At 40.3% G+C, this 26,653-nt stretch overlaps 1 pseudogene; it reads right to left on the bottom strand.

Annotated features, from left to right (window-relative positions):
- Positions 1-1,268: 1,268 nt before the first annotated feature.
- Positions 1,269-26,653, bottom strand: part of LOC139650529 (uncharacterized) — a 41,725-nt pseudogene continuing 16,340 nt past the window's right edge.

Genomic DNA, 26,653 nt, shown 5'->3' with positions numbered 1-26,653 from the left:
TTTGCTGTAATTTGGTTAAAAACAACCCACCATGACACCATGACCAACAAAACATTTTGCACATATCGTCATTTCCTCTCTTTGGGTCGGACTTAATCGAAAAAGAGGACTGAGACCGACAATTTTTGGCAAACCTTTTGCTAGCTCTTGCTAGTGCACATGGCGTGTTCACACCTGTCAAAATGATCCTCCTTGCTGGACGTAACAAGATAATAAAGGCATTTTTAAAAGAGTGGACAATTCTCCTTTTTTTATCCTTGTTTGGCTTACCTAGACTCTTATAAAAAGTGTTTTCCCTTTTGTGCTTTTTTTGGGTATCCTTGTCTAAACAGTGGCAATACCCATCATATTTACCTCAGAGAACATCTAAACTGAATGCCATCTGTATGGAGGCACTAAAGCTGGCTACACAAGCTGCCTTTTTTCTTCACTGGCAAGTATGGATCTTTTTTTTTTATAAGGAAGTGATAACAGTGGTCTTCTGGCTTATAGTTTATTTGGGGTATAACATACAGTAGATACCTAGGTTACTAACTTTGTCAACCATATTTGATAAATGAACCATGCTGGATTTCCCCCTCATTATCCTAATAAAGATGACTAAATCTGTATTGCAGAAGGCAAACAGGCTATGCAGTGCACTATACCAAAGCAAGCAAAACAGTCTAGTTCTAGTATAGACAAATAATAAGTTTGGATGGCTATGCATAGGTTTATGTAAATGTCTGAATTATGGAAATCAGCCATCTCTCTTTATTGTTCCTACTCATCTCGGAGTGTTTTTCCCACTGCGCAGCTGAAGGAATCACGAGGCATATTCATGTCAGACAGTCAGTCATCAACACTTCATAAGATGGCCTCTATAGGGCGACAAACTTTAGGTAACATTATTACGAATTATATTGAACATACACGCTATGGGCCTGTACAGGATCTGTGCTTCATCTTTGGCAATGGCAATGTTTACTCTACTTTTGGCTCGGAAACAGTCCCGTTCCTTTTTAACATGCTTGCCTTTCTCTGAGCAATTACATTACATTACATTATGTCATTTAGCAGACTCTTTTGTCCAAAGCTACTTACAATAAGTACCATTTTGTCAACAGTAGTGAAACCAACTGTGCATCACAGTCTTCATCAGCTAAGCCTTTTTAATAGGAATAAGTAGCATTCGTTGAATTTTAGGTTAGATTTTTGATTTTAGGTTTAAGGGTAAGAAGATAGGTTAGTTCAAGAGGGGTCCAGGTGTAACCTGAAGAGATGTGTCTTTAGTCTCCGCCGAAAGAAGGGGGGAGCTCGTTCCACCATTGTGGCGCCAGGGATGAGAAGAGTCGCGACCGGGATGAGTGACTTCTGAGCCCACGTAGAGATGGAGGGGCGAGGCGACCTGCAACAGTGGAGGAGCGGAGGGAATGAGGCGAGGTTTGGGACCTGACCGTAGATTGCAGATAGGGAGGGGCCGTCTGATCTACTGCTCTAGGCGAGTACCAGTGTCTTGAATTTGATGCGTGCAGAGATGGAAAGCCAGTGAAGCGACCGAAGAGGGGAATGACATGAGAGAATTTTAGTTGGTTCAACACCAGACGGGCTGCAGCATTCTGAATGCGCTGTAAAGGTCTGATGGCAGAGGCAGGTCGCCCGGCCAGAAGAACGTTGCAGTAGTCCAGGCGGGAGATGACAAGTGCCTGGACCAGGAGTTGTGCTGCTTCCCTCGTAAGCAACAGGTTAATTTTGCGGATGTTATAGAGGGAGAACCTACAAGAGCGGGTTGTCGTTGCAATGTAGGCAGAGCAGGACAGCTGGTTGTCCAGGATCACCCCTAGTTTCTTGGCAGTCTGAGAGGGCAACACAGGGGTGTTGTCAATGGAGATGGAGAGGTCTGTGAGAGGGCAATCTTTCCCAGAGAGAAAGAGTAGCTCTGTCTTGTCAAGATTGAGCTTGAGGTGGTGCGTAGACATCCAAGCACTGATGTCTTTGAGACATGTGGAGATGCGGCCATCAATTTGTGTATCTGAGGGGGGGCAGGAGAGGTAGAGCTGAGTTAATCTGTTTTGTTTTCCTTGGATTTTTCAACGTTTGAGTTTCTACCACGCTTTTCTCTGTCTGGTCTGTCAGCCACTACCCAGTTCCTCTACTGCAGGGCTTCTCAAACTCCAGACCAAGGTCCAGATCCGGACCGAACTACAAATCAATCCGGACCGGACCTTGTGTCACATTAGACATAAGTTAATAAGTTAATGTAACCTTAGTTAATGTAGGAATATATTGTCTTGTGTCCGACGCGTTGTGTAATTGAACGTGCATTTACTTGTGTGCGCAAGTGCATGTATGACACGCGCAGAGCGCAAGTTAACTATCCTTGATTTTTACTTTCACGGAGCCGCTTGTGTGTGTTTGTGTGTGCTGCGCGCCCGTCGTCAGTTTCTGTGGATGCGTTCACTCTGGTCATTCACGTGCTCACCATGTTTGGTTTCACGTATTGATGTGAGTCTGGATTGTGATATCGTATACCTTAATATCTATTCTAGACAATCAGGTAAATATGCTATGGTAAGTACTAGATAATACACATATATTTGATGACATCATTTTCTTGTCCTACAAAAAGAAAAAAAATATTTTCTGGAATCTATGCAAAATATTGTTCAATGAGTACAAAGAAAATGTAACCGATAATTCCAAAAATGTATGTAAATGAACAAAATATTTTAGAACAAGACTAAGAATCTAACAGCCCCGTGACGCTGAATTTTGTGGAAGCGTCTCCTCCCAGTCAGTTGTCACACTCAGCTGCATACTGTCCAGGGCACATCAGAGATCGCAGTCAGATTAAGCCAGGACAACGACATCAACCGCAAACAGCAGAGCTGCCACCCTAATGTCACTAAACCAGTTAATGTCCCCAGGTTTGAATAAGGTTTTCCTTCAAAACAATTTATTTCATAATTAACAAATTAGAAAAAGTACAAAAACCAAAAAACAACTGCACATTCATCAACAAACAAAAATATAGAAAATATGCTATTTATACATACACATATATATACACACATAAAAATATATACACACATAGTTTGTCCATGTGCATATACACTAACATGCATACACTCATACATATATCACACATATATCCCCCTGTTAGACTATGAGACTTGTCTTAGGTATGGAGAGTGCATGGCCCTCCTCCATACACTGTAAAGTCCCATAGAGGACAACTGGGCATTCCCATAGGGCATACAGTAACATCCTATTAGCTCCTTCACATTTCCAACATAAATCAACCCATCATGTATAAATAAAAAGACATCCTATTTAATCAAATGGGAGTAAAATAAAACTTATGAAGCTGTATGCCCGGGATACAGGATAACAGGATTATGCCATATGGATATGCTAGCTCCTTAATGCCCCATACATTTCAAACAATAAAAACATCCATTACCAGGGGACAAAGCCTCTATAGGAATGCCTTTTGATTAGTAAGATACATTTTTATTTAAAAACAACAACACTAACCTCTGGCAAATATATTCAATACAGAAATCAAATACAGAAATGCTGCCAATTACCTGCCGATTTATTTCCCCACCTGCCAAACTCAAATCACAAAACATCAAAAGTTATTGTATATATTGCCCATCCCTACCTAATAAACTCAGCACAGTATATGAGCCTTTTAGCTATATTATGTTCAAGTAGGTTTTCTGGTATGTACCACAAGGTGGTAGTGTAGACCTGTGTAAAAACAGACACAATGTACCTCCTCTGTTGCTTGTGTTTTCACATTACTGTGTAATAAGTATATATGTTGAATGGGTCTGTGCACCTTTTTAAAACTAAAACACAGCTATAGAGGACAATGCAGTATCAAATGTAAATAGAGAATAAATAGAGAATCTATACAGAATACATACATCAGAGCATCTGGTACCCCGGGCCCATATGCATAAAACAGAATAGGAATAGGAGGCTCTTGTCATTTTTCTTACTTCATATATATGTGTCCAGACATGTTTAGATTCTGTTACAAGAGACTACATAAAGATTTGTGATCTGCTGGTATGCTTCATTTACTACATTTACTACAAGCCTTCTGTCATAATGTATTGGTATATAGGCCTATATCCTACGAACCAACTTAAGCATTGCTGGATGAGAGTTCTGTTATTTGTTTTAACACTGTAATCATCACACTCACCTTCCCTCCTATTATCCTGTCATCTCTTTATTCCTTCCATCTTTCTCCCTGTTGCACATGCTGTTTGCCACAATAATATTTCCACTATTCAGGTTTATCAGGAGTTTTGTATGACCCCTTTACGTCTATACCAGTGTTTTCATGAAAGATTTTCCTAGATTCTCTAATATAAGTATGCTTTCACAGCAGTTAAAAAAAACTCAGTGTTAGAATAAACTAGAGCAAATCTAGTCCTGTTCTCCAGCTAATTTCTTTTAGAGATTCACTATAATGGAAGAGTCAGTAATTTTGCACCATTTTCCTTCTTCCTACTGAGTAATTAATCACTTTCTCTGGCAGCCTTAAAATACTTTAATGACGACAAGCCCTGAGCAGTCCAGCACACTGTATGGTTTTTGCTCTTCAGCACTCAGGAGATATTATGTCTCATCAATAGTCATTGATGAAAAACTACGTACTAGGAATAACTTTCTATTTTTATATGAATGCATGGTTATTTAAACTTTTGAAGTCCAAAACCAATGTGTGAAATTTAGCCTCTAGCCTTGGGACCCAGGACCATGAAAACATATGACTACTCTGACCCACACTCTGAGAAACCAGGAACTACACTATTGGGAGAAATGTGCACTTCGTATTCAGCAGAGTGAATCGCAGCATCAAGATGCACTGTCAGCATCTGCAGTCATTATAAACTTTTCAGTGTTCACTACACTAAAAACTTCCCATTCTCAGTATATTTTCCTAAAAGGTGAGCTCCCATATGAAATGTGTCTCAGGGGAGACATTTAGTGTTATAGTTGTCATAACTAATTTAGAGTTGCTGCTATACAGGGTAGATGAGACACACTGTGGCTTCTTCTTTGTAGTGTTTGATTGAGGGACAGGTAGTTCAGTATTAGCTTTTGATTAATTATGCCACAAAGGCCAATGTTTATGTGTCTATTGTCATTTTCACTGTCTGCATCATCTCCTCAGAGGAGCTTGACGAGATATGATGGCTGATATTTATTAACCAAAATGAAACTGATCCAGGGTTTGAAATGCCACAATACACATTTGGGAGGGCCATCATTTTTCTTATTGTGCCTGCTAAATAGAAAGAGTATAAGCACATGCTCAGTCACATTCAAATTACAAATGTGTCTTGGTTGGCATGTGTATGAATTCATAGCTGGTGGTCTAGGAAAGGAAAGTCCTGCAGCATCAAGCACAGCGATGATGAGGCTGACTAGCATTTTTGCCAGCTTGCCTGTACAAATGAGGTTGTAGGAGTCAGCTGGTACACATTAATAGGCCTGTCAGTTACTGCTGTTTCCCGTTGTAACATGGTGCATAATCTGTTCAGTGTCATCTTTGGATGCGATAGTTGGATAGAAACTCTGCTGGGGACTCACCTGGACCATGACCATGGCAAGTAATGATCAGACACAGTGGAAAGAAGGAGGGGATAGCACAATCCACAGATATGAGATGAACAACACTGGGAAAGGTAGAAGGAGACGGGGGGGAAGAGGGAGTGATCAGGAAGTGTGCTTGAGTCTGATGGAGAGACATAGAGAAGGGGTGCTTAAGTGAAGGTAAGTGGGGGTTGGGTTTACAATGAAATGTCAAGGCTTGAGGATGGTGTCGAGAAAGAAAGCCAAGGCCCCGGTGTCCTCCTCTTCCTACTCAGCAAGTCAAGTCAAGAACTGGGCACTGGGAACTGGGAACTTATTTATCTTAACATATTTTACATATTTTAACAAAGCAAGCTAACAACTCTTGAGTTTTTGACTGTGTTATACAGTCTACTAACATAGAGACAACATGACAAACCACTGGCTGTGTAGCCTTAATGGCATTTAGTCAAAATAATGACTTTGGTTTGTTTATCTTTTCACCCACACTTAAAGGTTCTTAATAGCACCAGTTTAAAATGGATGTAAATTGAACTGTAGAAGTGCCATACACCACCAAATAGTTGTTCAAATTTGTAGCCTTAATTTCTTACCAACTGATTGCTCAAATTATCTCAAACTCAAACTGTATGCTTACTAAGAATTACACTATCTTTTATAATCTTATTTTCACCTGTCTACAAACAAGGCATATCCCATTTCATAATGTAAAAAATGCAAATAAATGAAATGACATGCAATGAAATACACTTAACGCTAATTTTAAAATGAATATTGCAATTCAAACATGTCAATAAAATTTCCAACAATATCCAAGTCAAAGAATTAAGTATACAACAAAATTAATACAATTCGCATATTATCCTATAAGCGACCATGTGTGCTCAGTATGAAGGAAACCTTCATACTGAGCACATCACGGCACATGGTTGTCTATCCCTGTCCTATATATAGCTGTAAGGTGCTGGGTCTGAGACACTAGCAAAGTCAAACTCATTGATAGAGCCATGGAACCAACAAACTGTGATCAACATTGTGAGATGAGTACTAGATGTGGGAGAGTGCCCATGTAACTACTGTAGTGTTTAAGGTATTTGTTAAAGGAAACTGATTTCACAAGGCATTTAGGGCACATCTAGCATTTACATGCCTGATACCCAAGAAAACATCCCAATATTCTCCCAACTCCTGTCTCACAGCCACTGGCAAACTAGACTAAGCCATGACCTAAGTGTAGGAACAGAAAACACACAAACATTGGAATAGAGGCCCATGGCCTTGCTGCTAAGTAACCAATCTCAGCCAATGCATTCTGGTGCCAATAGCTGCCTCACTCACAGGCCTAAATATCAAACTCACATATCAGTGTTTGAGTATGTCATTTAGTCAAGCAAACTGAATGAATCTTGAGGTAATATAAGGACTATCTTGACCATGTTAGGTTCTGACTGCAGGCCTAAATCAGGCCTAAATATGGCACATCAATGGCTGGGTGGCATTAATTCAAGATTATTCTTTGATCTATTTACTCTCACTGGACACCTGGCACATTTTTTTATGCAAGGTCATCTCTCCTTGGAGTAAAGCCAATGAAAAGTGAGGCTGCTCAGAAAGAAAATAGTATATTTGCCTTTTAGGTGGGACGTGGGATGATAAGCTGATCTTTATCATGGAGAACATTTGGTCACACAAATATGCACTTCCAAACATGCGCAGCACTTGGGCAGCCTGAGGGCGGAGCTGTGGCATCATCATGGATGAAATGGCAAACTCTCTCACTTCAAGACATTCAATTCTTTCATTCTTCAGTGTACTGTCATACTATAATTCATTAATTTGTATCTTCCAGTATTCTGTGACCCTCTCCACAGGAACTGCGAAGGTATTTGTAAAAAAATTCAAAGATGCTCAGCTTCTGAGCATCAAGGTCAGGAATTTGCTTAATTGTCCCCCACCAAAGGGGGGACTATGGATCGGTCTCCGTCCGTTCGTTCGTTAGTTAGTCACACTGTAACGTTGACTTTGTGCCGCTAGGGGGCGGCATTGACAATGAATGGGGACTCAGTGGTAAAGCAGGTCATACAGTTAAAGTTATCATACAATGTGGGGGACAATAAATGGGGACTCAGTGGTAAAGCAATACAGTTAAAGTTTAGGTAACATAATAGTCTACACACTCTACACACTTGGAGACTGAGTGGACACATCAGACTGGGTTGACGTGTTGAAGTGAGAGTCAATGGAGAATTTTTGGGCAAACCTCTAACCACAAGACACTGTAGTTATTGTACAGTTGTTGGACTGTTGTACTGTTATTGCACTCATCACTGCACTACCACTGTGCCATCAGTGTTGACTACTTATATCATATTACCACTTACCTACTGTGCAATACCATATATCACTTATCATTTAGCATATATATTGTTCATAACACTCAAGCTCCTGGTGTTGTACGTCATATTGTATATTGTATTATAAATTGTATTGTAGTGTACATTGTGTAATGTACGGATTGTATTTATTGTGTATTGTAGTTCTTATATTTTGTACTGTATTGAGTAAAAAAAGGACAATTACCGTTACTACATTTCAAGATATAACTTGTAAGCCTAATTCTGAGGAGAGTAGGCAACAGAAATATATGGTCAATCTGTCCTTTCATTGTCCCATACGAAAATGCTTATACAATTTCACTCATATTTCAAGTTCACTCAGCAATCACTGACTGACCCAAGAGTGGAACTACATCACTGGTGGGGGACAACATGTTTACTATTTGCTTGTTCTGCTTTGAGTTTGTGCTGTGTATAATTTGTGCTCGTATCCCACTCTCTGGAAAGTAGCGGTGGTGAGCATATTTGCCACTGACTAACAATGAGCAAAGTTGTCCTGTTGCATTTGGCTCTCCCATTAATGCAGCTTTGTTTGGAAGGCTTTCATCGTGCCATGCATATTTGTTGTTACCAGTTTGTGTCCTTACAGTTTCACATTCAGGGCATTGAGATGCTCCGTTGTGTCATGCAAAGTGAAGTCAAGTTGCATAACCACCATTTCATCATCAAGCTTGGAAACAGTCTTCCCCTTACTGGCCACAAAACTGGTGATTCTCTCACACATCATGTAGAATCTTCGCTGCACTTTTCCACAAGGCAAAGGAGAGACACCAATGCTGTTATAGTGTCTGTGTTTAGTATCAGTCTTCCTTTTTTTTTTTTTTTTACCCATTTTAACCTAACGTCATTGCATGCTAAGTGTGAGAAAAAGATGGGCAGCTATACTGTAGGTGAAAGTGTAAAGGAAGGGGTGGCATGTGATAGTAACATTTCTTTCTCTGTGGAAAACTGGGACTTGTAATTCCACCAACTGTAGCTGCAACTAGCTGGGCCAAAATAAACTGACATCTCAAATTCATATGCAAGCCAGATCAAAATGGGTAGTGGGCTGGATCTGACCTTGAAAGTGACATGTAATGAAAAGGTAAATAATGGATGTAGCACCACGGGATATGAGGATACATTGTCACTTTTGATAAATTGTATTCATGATTACATGTGAATCACATCTATACTGAAAGTGTAATTTTTTGTTGAAAAGGATGTCTCTGGGTATCTGATATCTTCCTTGCAGGTCACCCCGAGACATTTGTGAGAAGGGCTGATTTAGCAGGTCTAGAGCATTCTGGACAAAGTTTGCAGAAACAGAGAATGTGATGACCCTTTGAGCTCTGAGGACAATGTCATGTCAGATAAACACTCCACTCCTCACCCCAACAACCCTCTATCATCGCCACACAGTGGGATATTGATTGGTGAAGAAAGTACATTTAATTTCTCTCACAGCAGGTTGGCTGTGCCCAGCTGTCCTTGAGACCCTGCTTCTCTGCTTAATGGAATATAGAGAGAGTGTGTGTGTGTGAGAGAGAGAGAGAGAAAGACAGAGAGAGAGAGAGAGAGAGAGAGAGAGAGAGAGAGAGAGAGAGAGAGAGAGAGAGAGAGAGAGAGAGAGAGAGAGAGAGAGAGAGAGAGAGAGAGAGAGAGAGAGAGAGAGAGAGAGAGAGAGAGAGAGATGCCTTCAACACCTTCAGTCCTTAGGGAATAATGATTTGATGAGTTCTTGTCACAAAAGTCACATGGCAGTAATGCACTTGGAGTTTTTCCAAGATATACCCAATCATCCTGTCATTGGACTAGGATGAATCTTTTTGCAGGGGCATATGCTTACAATAGATTATCTGCATTAATGTGTGTTAAAAGAAGTGTGGCAAAGTACTTTCCTGTGCAATCAGAAATGATTTAAACTGCTCATCAAACCATGCCATTATTAAAGAGAAGCACAGACATGGCATTTTTTTGTTTTTGTTCCCATTGTAATAAACTCCTTTCTAGCAAAGGCAATTGCACTGGCATCAGTGACAGGGAAATATCACTGATTTAACCCAGTGGAGTTTCATTTGTATTTGTGAAAAATTACTACTGTATCCTTTGGCTCAAAACAAGGAAGAAGAATCACATACCAAAGATTTGCCAGATTTTTCATACAAATGCATTTTTTGATCCAGGAACCATTGCCTCAACTGTGCATATTTTCAAACATATCCTAGTTATAATGTTAGTGGATCGTAAGTCATTTATGCACTACTAAACACCAAAGCAGTTGCAGTTTAACATTTACACAAACCCCTATGGAATCGTAAAGCAGGTGTAATGGATAGAAAAACTACAGACATTCACAATAAAGCAATTTTTCCATGCAAAAATCACATAGACATTGTATATACCGATTAGCAACTCTAACAGAAAATTAGTCAGTTAAGGTATAGCTGTCTTCACACAGAGCATTTAACAATATACTGGGTTATTGGTGAATCTGATCCAGGTTTGATTTCTGTATAAAGATGTCAAACCAGGGAAAAGGGGGGTTAAAATAACCCAGCTCTGACCCACCTCCCCACCTGAGAAAAGCCAGACCTGTCCCAGTATTTGGTCCGTGGAAAGTAAAGCCAGAGAAATGCCTGTGCAATTGTCATGGTAACCACGGCAACCCTCTGCGTTATAACAAGTGTTCCATCACCTGAGCGGAGGTGCATGTGGAACTTGGGCTATCAGTGGGAAACTGTGGCAAATGATCAAGTGTCGTCTACTTCAGGTGAGGGAAAACTGGAAAAAATCAAAACTAGCTTAATGGAGACTTAGTTTAGATTCAAGCAGTTTAGTTAGCAAAAGTTTAATGTACCGGACATATAAATGGCCCACTTGTAAAACAATATCACACAACACTCATCCACGAGATAAAGTTTATTGTTGCATGAGATGCAGCGGTTCCTGCGGATCCCCCTCCCACAGTGTAAAGATGGTTATACCGGTAAAAGGTGGATAAAGAAGCTTGTGGAAATTGATCATGATTAATTCTATCCTGGCTCTGCTACGGCATTTTTAGCAGGGTCAGCAGTGCAAAGACGGCTTATGACTATTGATTGGATACTGGTTTTAGTAGTGACAACTGAAACTTATCCAAGCTATAGTTAGGATATGCTGTAAAGATGCAGTAGATAACTTTCCGCAAACCAAAACCCAGACATTTAGAGCAAATAGTTGGTCCCCAAAATTGTGTACTGTGACAAACACATCAGTACACACACATTTTTCTGTGGCACACCTTCCCAGATTCTTGTTTGGCTACAAACAAGTGCATTTAAAACTGTCAGCACATTTAGGCCTACATTAACTGAATCCTCCATCCAGCTGAGAGTTGCAACTTGCAAGGCATATCGTTGTTTGAGAAATCATCCAAGTCCACAGGTAAGAAAAGTGAAAGAGACAAGGATGTGGACTGGAGGAGATCGACGGGAAGGAAGAGAAAATAAATATTGGAGAGGAATGTCTAGAGATGCTGTACTGGTTAAGACCTCTGTCTCTGGATCCACATGTAGGCTAACACTGCTTGCCAGAAACAGAAACTCTCCTGTGACTTCCCCCCCCAACTTTCTCCCTCTCAGTGTTCCCACTCATCATCATTAAAAGAAAAATACAAAGGGGTCGGCCTGCCCATTATCCTTTAAAAACAAACCCCCTTTTAGAAAAATAAGCAACGAAGGTGAGAGGAACATTGCAGCACATAACACTTTGAGTTATGTTTTTTTTTTTTTACACAAATATAGACGGTGTAGATAGTTGGTTACCTCATTACCCAGCTTTTCAAAAGTACATGCAGTGTGTCAGTCATCTCAATTGTTATGCTGAACAGGAGTTGGTAGGAGTAATTGTAAGTAAAGCTATTTAAATTGAGATTTAAATTATGCAGGTTTTGCCAGACTAATTATATTTTAGCAGAAACACAAAAAATAAATATACTTTGGCATTTAATAATGATTTTATTAATCACTAATCATTAACTATAGATGAAATTTCAGACATCGCTCCATCCAATCCATGCAATAAACCAGTTCCAAGATGTGCATTATAGTAACTGATGGGCCTGTTTTCAAGCTCTGGGAGAGATATTCATTTCCATAAATATAGTCTGAACTATACAATGCCACAGAAACAATTTAATCTTATACTGAGTGGCATTTCCATTTATAATCAGGGAGGTGATAATGTGATAATAAGGTGTTTGTTCTTGGTGTAGAAAAAAAGTAGTTTTAAGTTTTCTGGGCTTTTAGCAGTTGACACCCAGTGCCTTTGGGAGTGTTTGTGAATTTCAAAGTATATCCATGTGTCTCCTAAAGGGACGCTATCCCCACATGTCCCAGGTAACCCCTCTCCTGGGGTTTTCACGGCCAGATCGTACCTCATTATGAGCTAGGATGACATCATGCATGGTCACCTCGCTCCCTGAGGGCCCGCGTGGAACAGTGCTGCTAGGAACACCGGGGAACACAGGGGAGTTGGGCCCCGGGACATCCTATCCACATCTGTTATTGCTGGGGAGAGAAATCGAGAAATTGTTATCAGAGATGTGCAAATGAAAGATATTAAGTCCATGGTAATCAAAGTTGAGCTGTTCAATCTTGTTCATAATACCTATCACAGAGACTGCTGAAACAAAATTACACAAACACTATATGGGGCTATTCTGGGGGAAGAAGTGTAGGTAGAAATAAAGAATACGTAACTCTTTATTTAATTAATATCAGTAAATATAATGAATGAAATCATGGAAATCAAGGGAGAGGGTAATTATGATACAGCAATCTGTGAGCAGCTTTGTCACAGCAATGTAACACACCTCATCCAAGCTCCACCTGAAAAACAAGACACTGGAGTTAGTTAAAGACTGAAAAAGGCTTCACACTCTCCCATGGCAGGATCCCCCAATTAAGAGGCCTCTTGAGAAGTACCCTAGTTCATCGCTCAAATGTAAACGAAATAAGACGGCAGAATGATGCCAGCATCTTCAGGATTTCACCAGGAACTGATTCTGTAGCTTAGCTGATGAAGACTGAGATACACGGTCGGTTTGACCACTGTTGACAAAATGTACTTGATGCTATAATGTAATGTAATGTTGAGGTGTGGCTTAAAGTGCCTATATAGAATCCTCAAGGTGTTTCTGGTACACACAATTGTATTGTATATTGTCTAAAGCAATAAACCTTTCCAAATGACAGTCTTAACCTCTGGTGTCAAAACTGTACTGCTTTATTTCCATCAGGCTCCAACAGCTGCAGCACAAACTATTTTTCAGTCTTTTTTTGTTCCATTTTCGATCAACATCTACTAGTCAATATTTAATATCAGAAATCATCGAGCATATCAACCCTCTTTTGGAGTGGCATTTCATGCACAGCACTTATTCCATAGCTCAAGTGCCATCCAATAAGATGGCAAGATTAACATTGATGGAAGTTATCACATATCCAGCTGAGTTCTTGGCAGCCTGGAAGAAAATGTTTGCCTAGTCGATGTGACTTTTAACCAGAATGCCCCCTTGGGTTCAGGACTGGGATCGGAGTGAAAGGTTGTCTATAAAATATGCATGTCACACTAGGGGCTGAGCTGGTGTAATAGGGTATGTGTGCGTGTTTGTCTGTATATTTTTCTGTCTGTGTGTTGGGTGGGGAGGGGGGATGGGGGGGTTTACTTGAGAACTGGAGAGGCGGAGTCTAGATTAGAGAACATTCTGTAATTAGATTTATGCTGTGACACTTCGATACAAGAGCTTTGAAGAGTGCATCTGCTTTTGTTTGTTCCTAATAGGTTGTAAAGGAGAAGCCAGCAACCCTACTGAAAGAAAAGAAGAAAATCAAATAAGCATTCTCTTCAGAAGAGGGTGGCGTGCAAGCTATATCACATAATACACCCTCTGGTTTAGGTAAAATTGGGAACAAAGTGTTACACCTGGTTATTTATCATTTAATTCAAATCTAGTTATACAGTGATCATGTGCATTCTTGAAAATGAAATAAGCATTGCATGAGGAAACGAAGCATATTTTTTGTCTGTTTCTGCACATTATCACATTAGCAATTGGGAATAGAATAGAACAGAATAGAACAGATCATTTCTTTTTCAGTGTTGATTATTGGGCGACAAAAGGTACAGCTGCAGCTCAGTCAGCAGAATATATCAGATGTTCCATTGTTGAGTCAATTCATTCTGTTGCATGACTGATTCTATGCCAGAGACCCCAATCTTTCAACTAAATTATGGACACGCAAGTATTCAACTATACAGATGGAATCATCGGATGGTGGTTTGGGATAATGTCACCTCTCTGCACTGCCAACCCTTTCTTTGGTTGCTAGGAGACAACGCTATAGTGCCTAAGGTTTTCAGAGATATTGTAATGTTCCAATTTTTTCATTCCAGGGGCTCCAGCTAAAAAGTGAGAAGGATTGATTTTAAATATCAGCCAAAGATAGCCTGCCAACATGTGGGAATGCTAATGGAAGGCATTTAAATATGTAACAAAGGCATTGTTCAGCAAAAAGGACTGACAGGCGAAACAGTAGATGCCAGGTAAATGCACCTACTGAGAAAAGAGTATTTTTGAGTAATTTGGCAATTAGATAGATTACAAAAGCTACTAGAGAACACATTGCATGATCATATCCAGTAAGACAAAAGGATGGGCAAGTTTATCTTTCTGATTGTCCGTGGTTCATTGTAAACGACGTATAAATCTCCACCAGAGGGGGGCAGTAAGGTTCTGTCTCAGGTTGCCACCATCACTCTATCCTTGGCTACTTGTCTGTTGTTCTTTTTCCTCCTGCTTCTTTCCTCATCCTGTCTCACTTATCTGCCTACCCACTCAAAATAAGTTCCCACCGCAGGAGTGTGGAAACACACCAGAGAGTCCGCTGGAGAAGATCACCACTACTAATAATTTGAACAGAGGGATTTTCCTGTTTTCCTGCATTTTCATTTAAGGGCTCCATTCAAGAAAAAACAAACCTCAAAACAGAATCCATGATATATGTCCATAATGTTTTCACCATTTCAATATAATTTACGAAGAAATACGGCTGTTTGTCCACCAGTAACTTATCTTTTCAGTGCAAGAGGCTTCTTTTTTTATTTTCAATGGAAATGGAATCAGTAGCCTACTTAAATCTTAACATGTTTTTGCACTCAGATTACTGAGAGAACACAGTTCTGAATATTTCAACTTTTAGCAAAAGATGGGTTTTCAACAGTGACTTAGCAGCAACAGCAGCCAAGACTAGCCACTCCCCAAACATCTGTTCAGTGCTATACTAGCTAAAGAGAGGTGCCTGGTGGTCATGATCTCTCCAGGAGCCCAGACACAACGGAGGAGATGTCAACACCCAAGATTTTTAACTTTCTATGAGAAAGTAAATAATCCATGGAAACAGCTCTGATGCTGTTCTGTCTGTTGGCGCTCCTTAAGGCCTTAAAGCAATATTCCACTTTTTTTTAAAATGGTGGTTTTAATAGCACTTGAACGCCATGAAAACCATAATATAAACTACTCACCAAGACCGTAGCATTTGAATGAGGCCACAAAAATAGCCTGAAAACATTTAACATGTTTGTAGACAGATTCAACAACATATTCAGCTTTTAAGACAATAAAGCAGTCATTGGTTCATTTTGAATTTCTAATCTTGGTTTACACTACAATTAGCGTTTAAAAAGTAGATCCGGTCTCCCAAACAGGAACTATCTCTCCTAAATGGTATCCCTCCGCTATGTTCTCTTCTATCAATAAAAATGCTATGAAAATCACAGTAGCTGAATCTGTTATTGAATATGTTCACGAACGTGTTAAATGTCAGTTTTCAGGCTATTTATATGGCCTCATTCAAATGAATGGGAAGTAGAAGTCCGAATGCTACAAACTGCCTTTTAGAGAACATTTCAATAGCAAAACTAGCAACAATGTTACATCAAAATAAGACTCACTGAGTTACTAAATTCCTTTGCAGGAATAACATAACAATCAACTTCCATTAAGATTACCTTTATTCCAATGAATTGGTAAGCACAGAATGTTTGACATTATGAGGAAAAAACAATAGAATGATAGAATTTTGCTCCATGAACCACTGACTAGTTTGTTGATCACACCAGTGCTGGTCAATTTACTTCTGCATAGAATGCTAAGCATCTTGGGTGCTGACATCTCCTTCGTTACTTGATGATGTCATTGAGAGAAAGATGAGTTGCTCCACTGAGCTTGTCAGTCTTCTTTGCCCCGATGAAAGACTGCAATGCTTGTCCCGCCCCCCATCGTCCACCCAAGTCACAGCCTCTTCCAAAGCCAACCTAGCCAGAACACTAGCTTTAAACAATCCCTTTGTTAGCCAGCAAGCTTACCCTAATGCAATGTATTTGTTATCAGTCATTTCCTGGCTAGCTTGCTTTAATGCCAAGCTAAAGCCCAGCCAGCTAACAAGTTAACAAGTTAGCTAACAAGTTAGCTGGCTGCCTCTAGCATTCTACTGCTAGCTTTTAATTCAATTAATTCAACGTTAGAGCCTCAAACAATGCACCCAGCTTATTAAAACAGGGTGCATATTTCTGTGCATTATATTTGTCAAGTTATCAGCTAGCTCCACTGCTGGGTCACAGGTTCATGTTTGCCAGCCTCCTTACATGGTCTAGTGCCTCCAAGGCTGGTCTGAGTCAAAATGGAAGCCGGATTCCTGAACTGCTGATACGATTCACTACCTTTTTTCAGGCTGGTTTATCAGACAGCCTCAGAGGCATATGAAGCCATACTGCTTACTGTGTTGGTTTACATTGCATCCTCGTTCCAGGCTGGTTTGTCAGATAGCCTCAGAGGCTGGATATGAAATGACACTACTTCCTGTGCTAGTTCAAAGTGCACCCTCAAGCTCCTTCCAGGCTGGTTTGTCAGATATAGCCTCAGATGCTGATATTAAACAATTCTACTTACTGTGCTAGTTCACATGGTATCCTCCTTCTAGGCTGGTTTTTCAGATATCCTCAGCTGATGTGAAACGATACTGTGTGATGGTTTTCACTGCATGCTCCTTCCAGAAAAAACAGCATGCACCCACTCTTTATATTCTGTGTGCATTGTTTGAGGGACTAACTTTAATGCATTGAATTACATGAAAGGGAAACGTCACACATTTTTAGTAGTAAAATGTCTTTCTCTACACTTCGGGGAGTACTGCGATCATAGGCAAAAAGTTCAAATCTGTTCCAGAGCCGGAATTGTCAGGTCACATAAGCAGCTAATGCACCAAAATGCTAGTTTGGCACGTCCCGTTTTCAGTACAATGCAATGTCAAAGGGAGTTCCGAACTATAAGCATATTTGAGTGTCCCCGTCTGGATGAGCCAAATAATTCAGAAGTGTTGAACTCCCATTAGCTGCCCACTTGGCCTAACCCTGGGCCTGGCAATTTCAGCTCTGGAACAGATTCAATCTTTTTGTCGATGACTGCACAGTAGCCTACTCACTTAAGTTTAAAAAAAAGACATTTATTCCTCCACCATGAATTGGATTCTGTGACAATAACTTGAATTCAAGTCAGCACAAATTGGACACGGCATTTTCAGCTAATGGTTGGGCAAGTAAAACAACTTTGGTTAAGGTTAGGTTTAGTTTAAGCAATGAAAATAACTTTGGTTAAGGTTTGGTTTGTTAAGGCAGTGGTTCTCAACGTTGGGTCTGGGGACCACCAGGGGTCCTTGAGGGGGTTCCAGGGGGTCCCCCAGCAAACTGATGAATTATTAAACTTAAGCATTATTTCATTTACAAGAAGTTAACACAATTAGAGAATGTAAAAGAATGACTATTTTGATTATCTCTCTACCTACAATACAGATAGTCTTGGAATTCTGGACAAAATCATATCTGACAATAAAAATATTCTCAGATTTGGGTCCAAGAGACAAAATGCCATCAAATGGGGGTCCATGGCTCTAATGTGGACTAAATTTGGGGTCCTTGATATGAAAAAGGTTGAGAATCACTGTGTTAAGGTTAGGCAACTAAAACAACTTGGTTAAGATAGGGAAAGGCTTTGGTCATGGTTAAATAAGAGGAACGTTAGGTAAAAATCTAAATTTGACTCTTGTTTCCTCATTCATTCTCTCACTCTCATTTCCTGCGGACACGTTTGAAACATGTTCCGTTTCATGCTGGGGGGACAGAATTTTAACACTTTACATGTCACAAATTAACAAGTTAACAAATTATGTTCATTCCACGTATTTGTGTGGTTGATTAGAAATGGACTTGCATTTCCCTTTAAGCTAGCTAGCAAGCTAGCAGATGCTAGACAGCTAGCTTGTTGGGCTTCAGCTTGGCATCAAAGCAAGCTAGCCAAGAATAAATGATTGATCAAATAAATAAGACATTCTCAGATATGCTAAAAATTCCATGCAAAAATGCCTTTGCTAAGATGTTTGATAGGGTTAGCTTCCTGGCTAAATAAGGCTTTGTTTAATGTGGCTGTCAATGTTTGCATGCAATTAATTTAGAATGGATAACAGCATTCATATTTTTTTAACTCACTTAATAAAGTTTCAAATTTTTGGGGTACCTGTTGCTCCTTTTTTGGCTTTCTACCATGGTTGTGTGAACAAACTGAAACTGTCTGATTTTCATCCATTTTGACCCCATGGTTTTGACTAAGTTAGAGTTCAACCCATTTGAACATTTTCTGGATGGACAGATTCATCACGTTCCAAAACATCCCGACAGACAGAAATCTATCTGTCAATAATTCTGTGTGTCTCCCTATGGCCGCCGCCTTAGCCAAGTCAGGGAAATACAATGGAGTAGTAAGCTGGAGTGCTCAATGGAGCTTTAGATTTAAAACAATTTCAGACATCTGTGTGGATAAAAGCAATATTATATACAACCTCTGTGAAAGTGAATTCAAATATCACAGAAGTACATCAAGTTTGTTCAAAACGACAGTCAGTTTTTTAAAATGTAGTTTTAACATGTGATCATATTAGATTAATCGCAATTAATTAGAGAAATAAAAAAAAAAATCATTTGACAGCCATAGTTTATAACTAGAATGCTAAGCTGGCTAACACAGTTGGCTTGGGAAGAGCCTGGTGGCTTGTGATTGGCTGAACGATGAGGGCAGAATGAGCCCTCCAGGCTGCAGCCTTAGAGTCGACCATGGAGGCAAAAAAGACAAAACAACCTCCAGCGACAATGAATTGGAAGATTGGCCTTGTGCCCAGCATCAAGGGTGATTTTACAGCGGCTGGGGCACATTTATCACTCGCATATCTTTTAGAATTACTACAATTAAATTTTATTTTTGGCTAGCCAAAATGACCTCAAGATGTTGCTGGCATCCATTTGCATTTACTTGCATACTGAATCCAATCAAATGCAAATGTAAAACATTGGAGAAAATCTTGACCGTGCAGCAAGAATCGGCTGCTTAGACACTTAGACACTCAAAAGTAAAATTTTCTTGTTAAAATGAACATAGGACATTTCAGAAATGGACCACTCAATTTCCAAGTATACCATTTCTATACTACGCAAGCACTATTCTCCATGACCTTATAGTGTGTGTCAGTGCTGCCTCTAGCACAGTGGTTCTCAATGTGGGGTCCGGGGACCACCAGTGGTCCTTTGGGGGGGTTCCAGGGGGTCCCCAGCAAATTGATGAATTGTTAAACTTCAGCATTATTTCATTTACAAGAAGTTAACACAATTAGAGAATGTAGAAGAATGATTGTATTGATCATAGTTTCACTGTTATCTCTCTCTATGACTGTTATCTCTCTCTATGATTATCTATAATGCAGATAGTCATACATTTCTGGACAAAATCATATCAAACAATAAAAATATTCTCAGATTTGGGTCCGAGAGACAAAATCTCATCAAACAGGGGTCCGTGGCCCTAATGTGGACTAAATTAGGGTCCTTGATATGAAAAAGGTTGAGAACCACTGCTCTAGCACACACAGACCAAATTTCAGAATAAGACTGATAGGTAGACCAAACAAATCCAAAAACCAATAACCTTGCATGGCACAATATTATAGCCCTGTATATTAGGATTTGCATGTTCGGTCCATGTGTCAATTCCAAAGTTTTGTCTGTCCCTCTTCGAGTTCGAGTTGATAGATTTTGACTCTTAATGACCTCTCAGATTAGAGCCTTGGTGTTTTGGCATTTTTCATTGTTCGTAGTTCTAAATGTTGATTAAACTGACTAAACTGACGTGGAATCACGTTGATTGTTTTGTTTGAATTGTTAGGCTGTAGTTTTGCTTAAAAAGAGAACCCTACCTAAAAACCTAGCTAGAGAGAAGATTTAATGAAAATGACTTTGTTATCCTCATGCACAGCAGATTGCAGACACAAAGATCCAACTGTTCATACTCTTACCTGGAAAGGGACAATCACACTGATAGCCTTGTTTGATCTGGTCTGTGCTGTGACGGTAGATAAAGATCAGAGATGAAAACATATTTCTTATCGTTTTTTCTTTCTCTATGCTCTTTGGATACAGAGCATTTTTTTCCTTCAGACCCGCTGGTCTCTCTCTGATGTGTTCTTTGTCTCTGGAGACTGGAACTAGAGCAGCATCTTCAGCTGAGATAGGCCTCGAGTTTCTTGGCATACCTGGAGGCCCACGTACGTACCTGAGGTGATTTGGGATTTGTTGGAAGAGACTTTCCTGTAGTGGCACTGTTTGGGAGGTGAAAAAGTTGTCCAGAGCTAATGGCCCATTTATTCCTGGTGACAAGCTGCTGGTGAATCTGGACTTAGACCATCTGGTCTGGTTTTGTGTGGTCGTCCATGGCTACACTTCCAAGAAGCATACTTAAATCCTTAGAGCTCAATGGCTGAGAATTTACAACACCATGCTTCTGAGAAAAGCAAATTAATGAATTATTAATTTGGGTAAATTAGAGTTACTGTAATTATGAATTGAACATCTGAGAGTATTTATTTGCAGTCAGGAAGAAAAAGTGGAATGTGAATACGCAGCAAGCAAATGGGTGGTTTCTTTCAGGGCTCTTTAATGTGAATGTTAAGGTTACAATGGCCTTTATGTATCAATATGGTTTCTCCAAACTTAGGCCTTGCATTGGACATAGATGCCTTAGAGGGGTGTGTGTAGGAGGCGAAAAATCCATTCTTTGGCAGCAGCCACACGTATAGTACAGTATGCAGCTGAACAAAACTATAGTACAGCTGAATTATTGATGTACATTTGAGAGTATGGGCAGACAAGCATCCCTTCCCATGATCATACCTACAATATACCTGCTAATATGTATTTAACATGGTATATGGTCATGGTATATTTATATTGTCACTGTGTAGTGACTGTGCAGGACTATGTGTTGGGCTTAGTGTTAACAAAGTGTCTATGCAAGCTGAGACCGTTCTCCATGGCAGAATGCTGATGAAGGTGGTCAGGTGAAGGCTCAGCTGTCAAACACAGGAGCACGTTACCAGGCTGCATCTGTCACGGCTGTGTCAGAGCACTCAGACGAAAGGGAAACGGGCGAGAAGGCATTATATAGCACAATGCCATGCTGTTTACACACCACTCAGAGGCTGTTCAACTGGAAAGTCACACTATTTACAATATTTTGACAAAGATATCGAGGCCCAGAGACTACCACTCTGTGCATTTATTATTCCCTTTGCCCCCACTATCACCACCACCACTACCACCACCCCCACCATGAAGCCATGGAGCCCAGAGGTCAGCACAAGTGTCAGCTGTTACTGTATACTTCTCATAGAACTAATGAGCAATGGAGATCTTTTATTGGTGTGTAGCACCTATGTGAAAATGAATTTTGGTTTTCGTTTTACATTCACAGGTTTGGTGTATCTTTGCAAACAAATTGCTTTTGTTATTTTGGATTATATTGTAAGCCCTGCAGTCTCACATACAAGTGCAAATGTTTGAGCTAAAAGGACTAATATGAAAGGGCTAATATAAAAATATATGAGTCATTCTAAACTCAGAAGATTTATTTCCAAATGGGTGTTACCAGTTTCAAAATGATTTATTTTTTCTGCCCAACGTTTTGTGCATGATCGGTTACAGTTCTGTTCAGTAATTGGTCAAATTCCACTTTGTAAAATACGACTGCTTCATGTAAGACTCATCTACATCACAAAACCACCGGTATATTCCTTCGTGATGCTGTTGAGCCTCAGTTGGTGCCATGTGGATTTGAAAACTAAGGCCCACCACAGCAGGGGCTCTAAGGATCGCAATGTCGCTCTGTTCGCCACTTTTGGTCACGTGGGTGAAAGTGTGTCACAGAGCGTTAGATTGCAGACTCGCAATCAGGAGATCTGAGTTCGATTCTCGGCAGGGACGCTTCCATAAAATTAATTGTCGTGGGGCTGTTAGACCCTTAGGCCTTGTCCACAATAACTGTTTCCCGTCCACACTGATAGGCAAAAAAGATTGGAAAACGGTGAAATCTACCCTATTGGGCATGCGCAAGCCTCTGACCCATGACCTTTATCTCATTACCACTGTTTACGTTAAGTGTTGTCAGGGCTGCAGTAGCAGAGCCTTAAGTGCCAACAAGATGTCCAAAAGACGGACAAAAGCAAGCCAGACTTCTTTGTCTGGACAGACAAAGAAGTTGAGCTGCTTTTGAAAGTAACAAACAACTACAAGATCACCAAAGCCATGGAGAATATAGACTGTTTGACTACCGCCTCAGTGAGATCACATGACAATACCACGTTGGAGAAGCTCCATTTTCCCTGTCCACACTACAACACAAAACCTGCATTTTGAAATTGATCCACTTTGGAGAGTGTTTTCAGAAAGCTCTGTTTTCGGTTGTCGAAAACGCTGTCTTAGTGTGGATGTGTAGTAACTGCACCCACACCGTCATTGTCATCACACATCTGCAAGGGCCTTGCATCCTGTGTGAGCCTCGTCCCTGATAACGGATCAGGAAAGTGGTTGGAAAGTGGTTGGATCATAAAGGAGGCCACTGACCTCTTGGTAAATCACTCTATTCTCACTCTTCATGGATGGTACCAAGAAACAGACTCAGTAAACAACCATAAAACACCAACACACAGCCTGTTTCTGATGAGCCCCTAGGCGCCAGAGAGTCTGAAGTGACACCCATTGGAATGTTGCCAAAATCAGAAGAAATCTTTGATACAGACTCATGAAACTTGGGTATCACATTGTGGTGGACTCTAATGTATATGTCTAATTTTATGTGTCACTGTGATGTTTTATACAATAGTTATTTGCATTATTCAATTTCTTTATCTTTACATGGGGCTTACGGCCGAAATACATGGGACACGGACGCGGTGCGACACATCTGCCGCAGAATGCCCGCAGCAGAGCGCGTCCATTATAATCAACTGAAGCTGCTACACGGACCACGGAAGCCGCGCGCACCCACGCGGGCATCACGCGGCTCTTCTCTATTTTTGCGCGTCTGGTCTATTTTTTCCCCTCTACGCGCGGCTACGCGGCCCTCAAACAAGTAAAAACTCCATAGAACTGTGTAAAAAACGAGTACAATCTGTTTAAAAATGATTAAAATAAATACCTCATTGTACCAGAGGCAATGTGACGCAGCAGAGCAACCTTGTGGGTGTTTTTACATTGCGCATTAAAATAAATCAATCAAATCAATGTGTATCCATGATCCTGTAGTTAAAACGATCTAGTTAACCAACCATAACCAACTGCATTATCACTTGGCAAAACTCAAAAAACAGTGAATCCGATCATCTATGTGGCACGCAACCACACGTGGAGTCTGTGTAGCAGGTAAAAAAACCCGCTCCGCCCTGCCTACGTGACGCGTCGCGTCCGTGTCCCATGTATTTCGGCCGTTAGACAGCTATGTTTGATATTAAACTGTTCAGGAATTTGTGCTGAGTTTAATAATGTTAATGTTACGACGGTCAATTATATTGGATAGATCTGGGAACCAAAATTAGGGTTTCATACATATGTAATGAGCCGTAACACTAGACATGCCAGCCCACTCACACACCCCTCAACTGATCACAACAAAACGAAACACACACATTTCCAATGCGGATTTCATGCACTTAACGTGGTCGCGACATGTGTGCTAACGGAGTCTGACAACAACTTTGTTCCAAAGTTTGTCTCCAAAGACGGACTCAACTGCATCATCATCACAAGCCAAGTAGAAAGCCTGTTTCATCTGAAACAGTGAAGAGAGCCTTGCTGCCTTGCCTATCTGCGTGACAAATACACACACACACACCAGCACGTGTGTCTATGTGTCCTGCCTGCTACAACCTCACTATCAGCTCTCCTGCTGAGTTTAACTCTGAAGAATCATCAGAACCTCCAGAGTGGGTCGGCGTCAGCCTTGAGAGACCCACAGCCCTGTCCAGCAGCCTGTGTGCTCCAGCCTGCGTGCTTCACTCTGCTGCGGCCTGCTCAGATCAACTGAACAGACGTCGGATCTTCATCCTCCAGCACCTCGTCGAGCCGAGACTCCTCACAGCCTCCCGGCCTCAGTGTGCTTCATCTCCCTCCGGACCTCCGCTGGTGTCGTAGGTACTGATCATTGTCCGCTGGGCATCATATCATACATCACACATAGCTATTCCATTACATTCACACTTCACACACATATCACACACTTTATTACCGCTCCCTATAGTTATAGTAACCATTCAGTTATTCAAGGATTCATTTAAGTCAGTTTTCCAGATAGTTATACTGTCGCCCCTTTATTGGTTATTTGGTTGCTGACTCATGTCTTCCACTGCTCATCTTCCATGATTGTGTCTGCTGAAATGTTGGTTTAATCATCAGTATTGCATATTCACATGATCATCTATTCCTACTGCCATTGATTCATCACAATTCATAGGTATACCTCTTGTACATACTGTACTATATTCACTTGTATTTACCTGATTATTGAGTGTGCTTTAGTTTAGTAATAAATATATTATTTTGCATAGTCACCTCCTGTTCTCATTGTGTGGGTTTAAATTCAAACATGCCGAGAATTCACTCCTTCAGATGAGACCTGTTGATGCTGTCTGTTATCTGGTGCCCCATTCTTAATTCTCATTGAAGCTAACTCTAAATTATATTGATATCAGACACCATTAATACCTACCACCACTACAGATGGAAGGTCAAAACAGAGACATAAAGATAAGTTTTCAAATTTACCTGGATTAGTGTGGAAAAACAGGTCCAGGTGTTAGCCAAATTAATCAACTACATGGCAGGCTAAATGTCACATTATTGAGATTGGAAAGGAATAAATTAGCCTTGAACCATACACATCTACCACTGTACATCAATATGGAGAAGGCTGTTTTTTTTTTGTCTATGAAAAGAAATGTGCAAATGAGAACCTCAATTCTATGAAGTTTTAGGCTGTTTTGCCCACACAAAGAAAAAGGCACCCATACAAACACAGACAAACAGACACACAAGCTCTGGCCCATATCTGAAAATCTGTGCTGTCATTGTTCTTTAAATTTTTTGTCCTTTATTCTCTGAAAAGCACTTTGACAGAACTGTCATAGATCCATTGATGCACTGCTATGATTTTGCTGCTGTTTGAATTCCCCTTAGATTACATTTAGATTAAACTTGAATGATCTCTGTGGGCAAATTGGCTCATTGCAGCAACAAACAATAAAATATAGATATGAGACAAATAGAGAGTGCTGCAATTACAAAAGTTGAACATATTGAAATAATACAGAACATATATGAATAAAGTGTCTTCATTGACAAATTTACAGATTGTGTGCATCCCTTGGTGTTGACATTACCATATGTACAGATGGGGGGGAAAATACACAGAAATGTGTATTTGCCGTGCAATTATGCATTGTACGATATTTGCATTATCATATTTGTGCATCGTTAAAATAAATGGGAGAAAGGTATAACAGCAGTATAACGTAATGAGACAGAAAAAATAAATGTATAATATGTACAAAAAATATATACTAAAAGCTAGGGACTGGCTACAAAAAGGCTCCAAACCTGGCCCAACTCCATGCAAGTCAATGGTACCAAAACCAACTTCTCAATCACAATATAAATGGCCTCAGTAGCAGTAATTTCACTTCTTCTAATGTGTGTCCTTATGGCGATTTTCAAAATAATTGTGTCATTAACGGGATATAACAGATATAAAATGTTTTTTTTTTCCTAGTGATTGACAGGTCGCCTGTCCAGTGACCGGCAAGTCGCAGATTACAGGCCAATAGTAGGCGACGCTGCGGCTCCTTGTGTTTACCCTTCAGAAACCTATGGGTGATGTCACACTCACTACGTCCATCTTTTTTTACAGTCTATGATCTGACCATGGAAGTATTACATTATTTATATGTCGGACATCTACACAGTCTCCCAGTGAATGTGTTACTTTTCTGCATATAACTGCAACAAAAGTTTCTGTTTTAGTTAAGAGGCCTACATCCGTATCCGTTCTTTGGAAATAAAAAATTTATGTCCAACTCACTTTGTCCATTACTTGGGTAAATAACCCAAAGCACTTTTTCCATATCCAGTTGGTAGCAAAGCAAAAACATGCTCACCCCTTGATAAAACCTGCTTTTGTTGCTCTTTGGAGGGGATGGTCAAGTTTAAGCCCA

Source organism: Centroberyx affinis, unplaced genomic scaffold (assembly GCF_046629955.1).
Source record: "Centroberyx affinis isolate AG114_WGS23_722 - 3 ecotype Tasmania unplaced genomic scaffold, CSIRO-AGI_Caff_v1 ptg001506l_1, whole genome shotgun sequence".
Classification (NCBI taxonomy): Eukaryota; Metazoa; Chordata; class Actinopteri; order Beryciformes; family Berycidae; genus Centroberyx; species Centroberyx affinis.
This window is presented reverse-complemented; position numbering and strand designations above follow the sequence as displayed.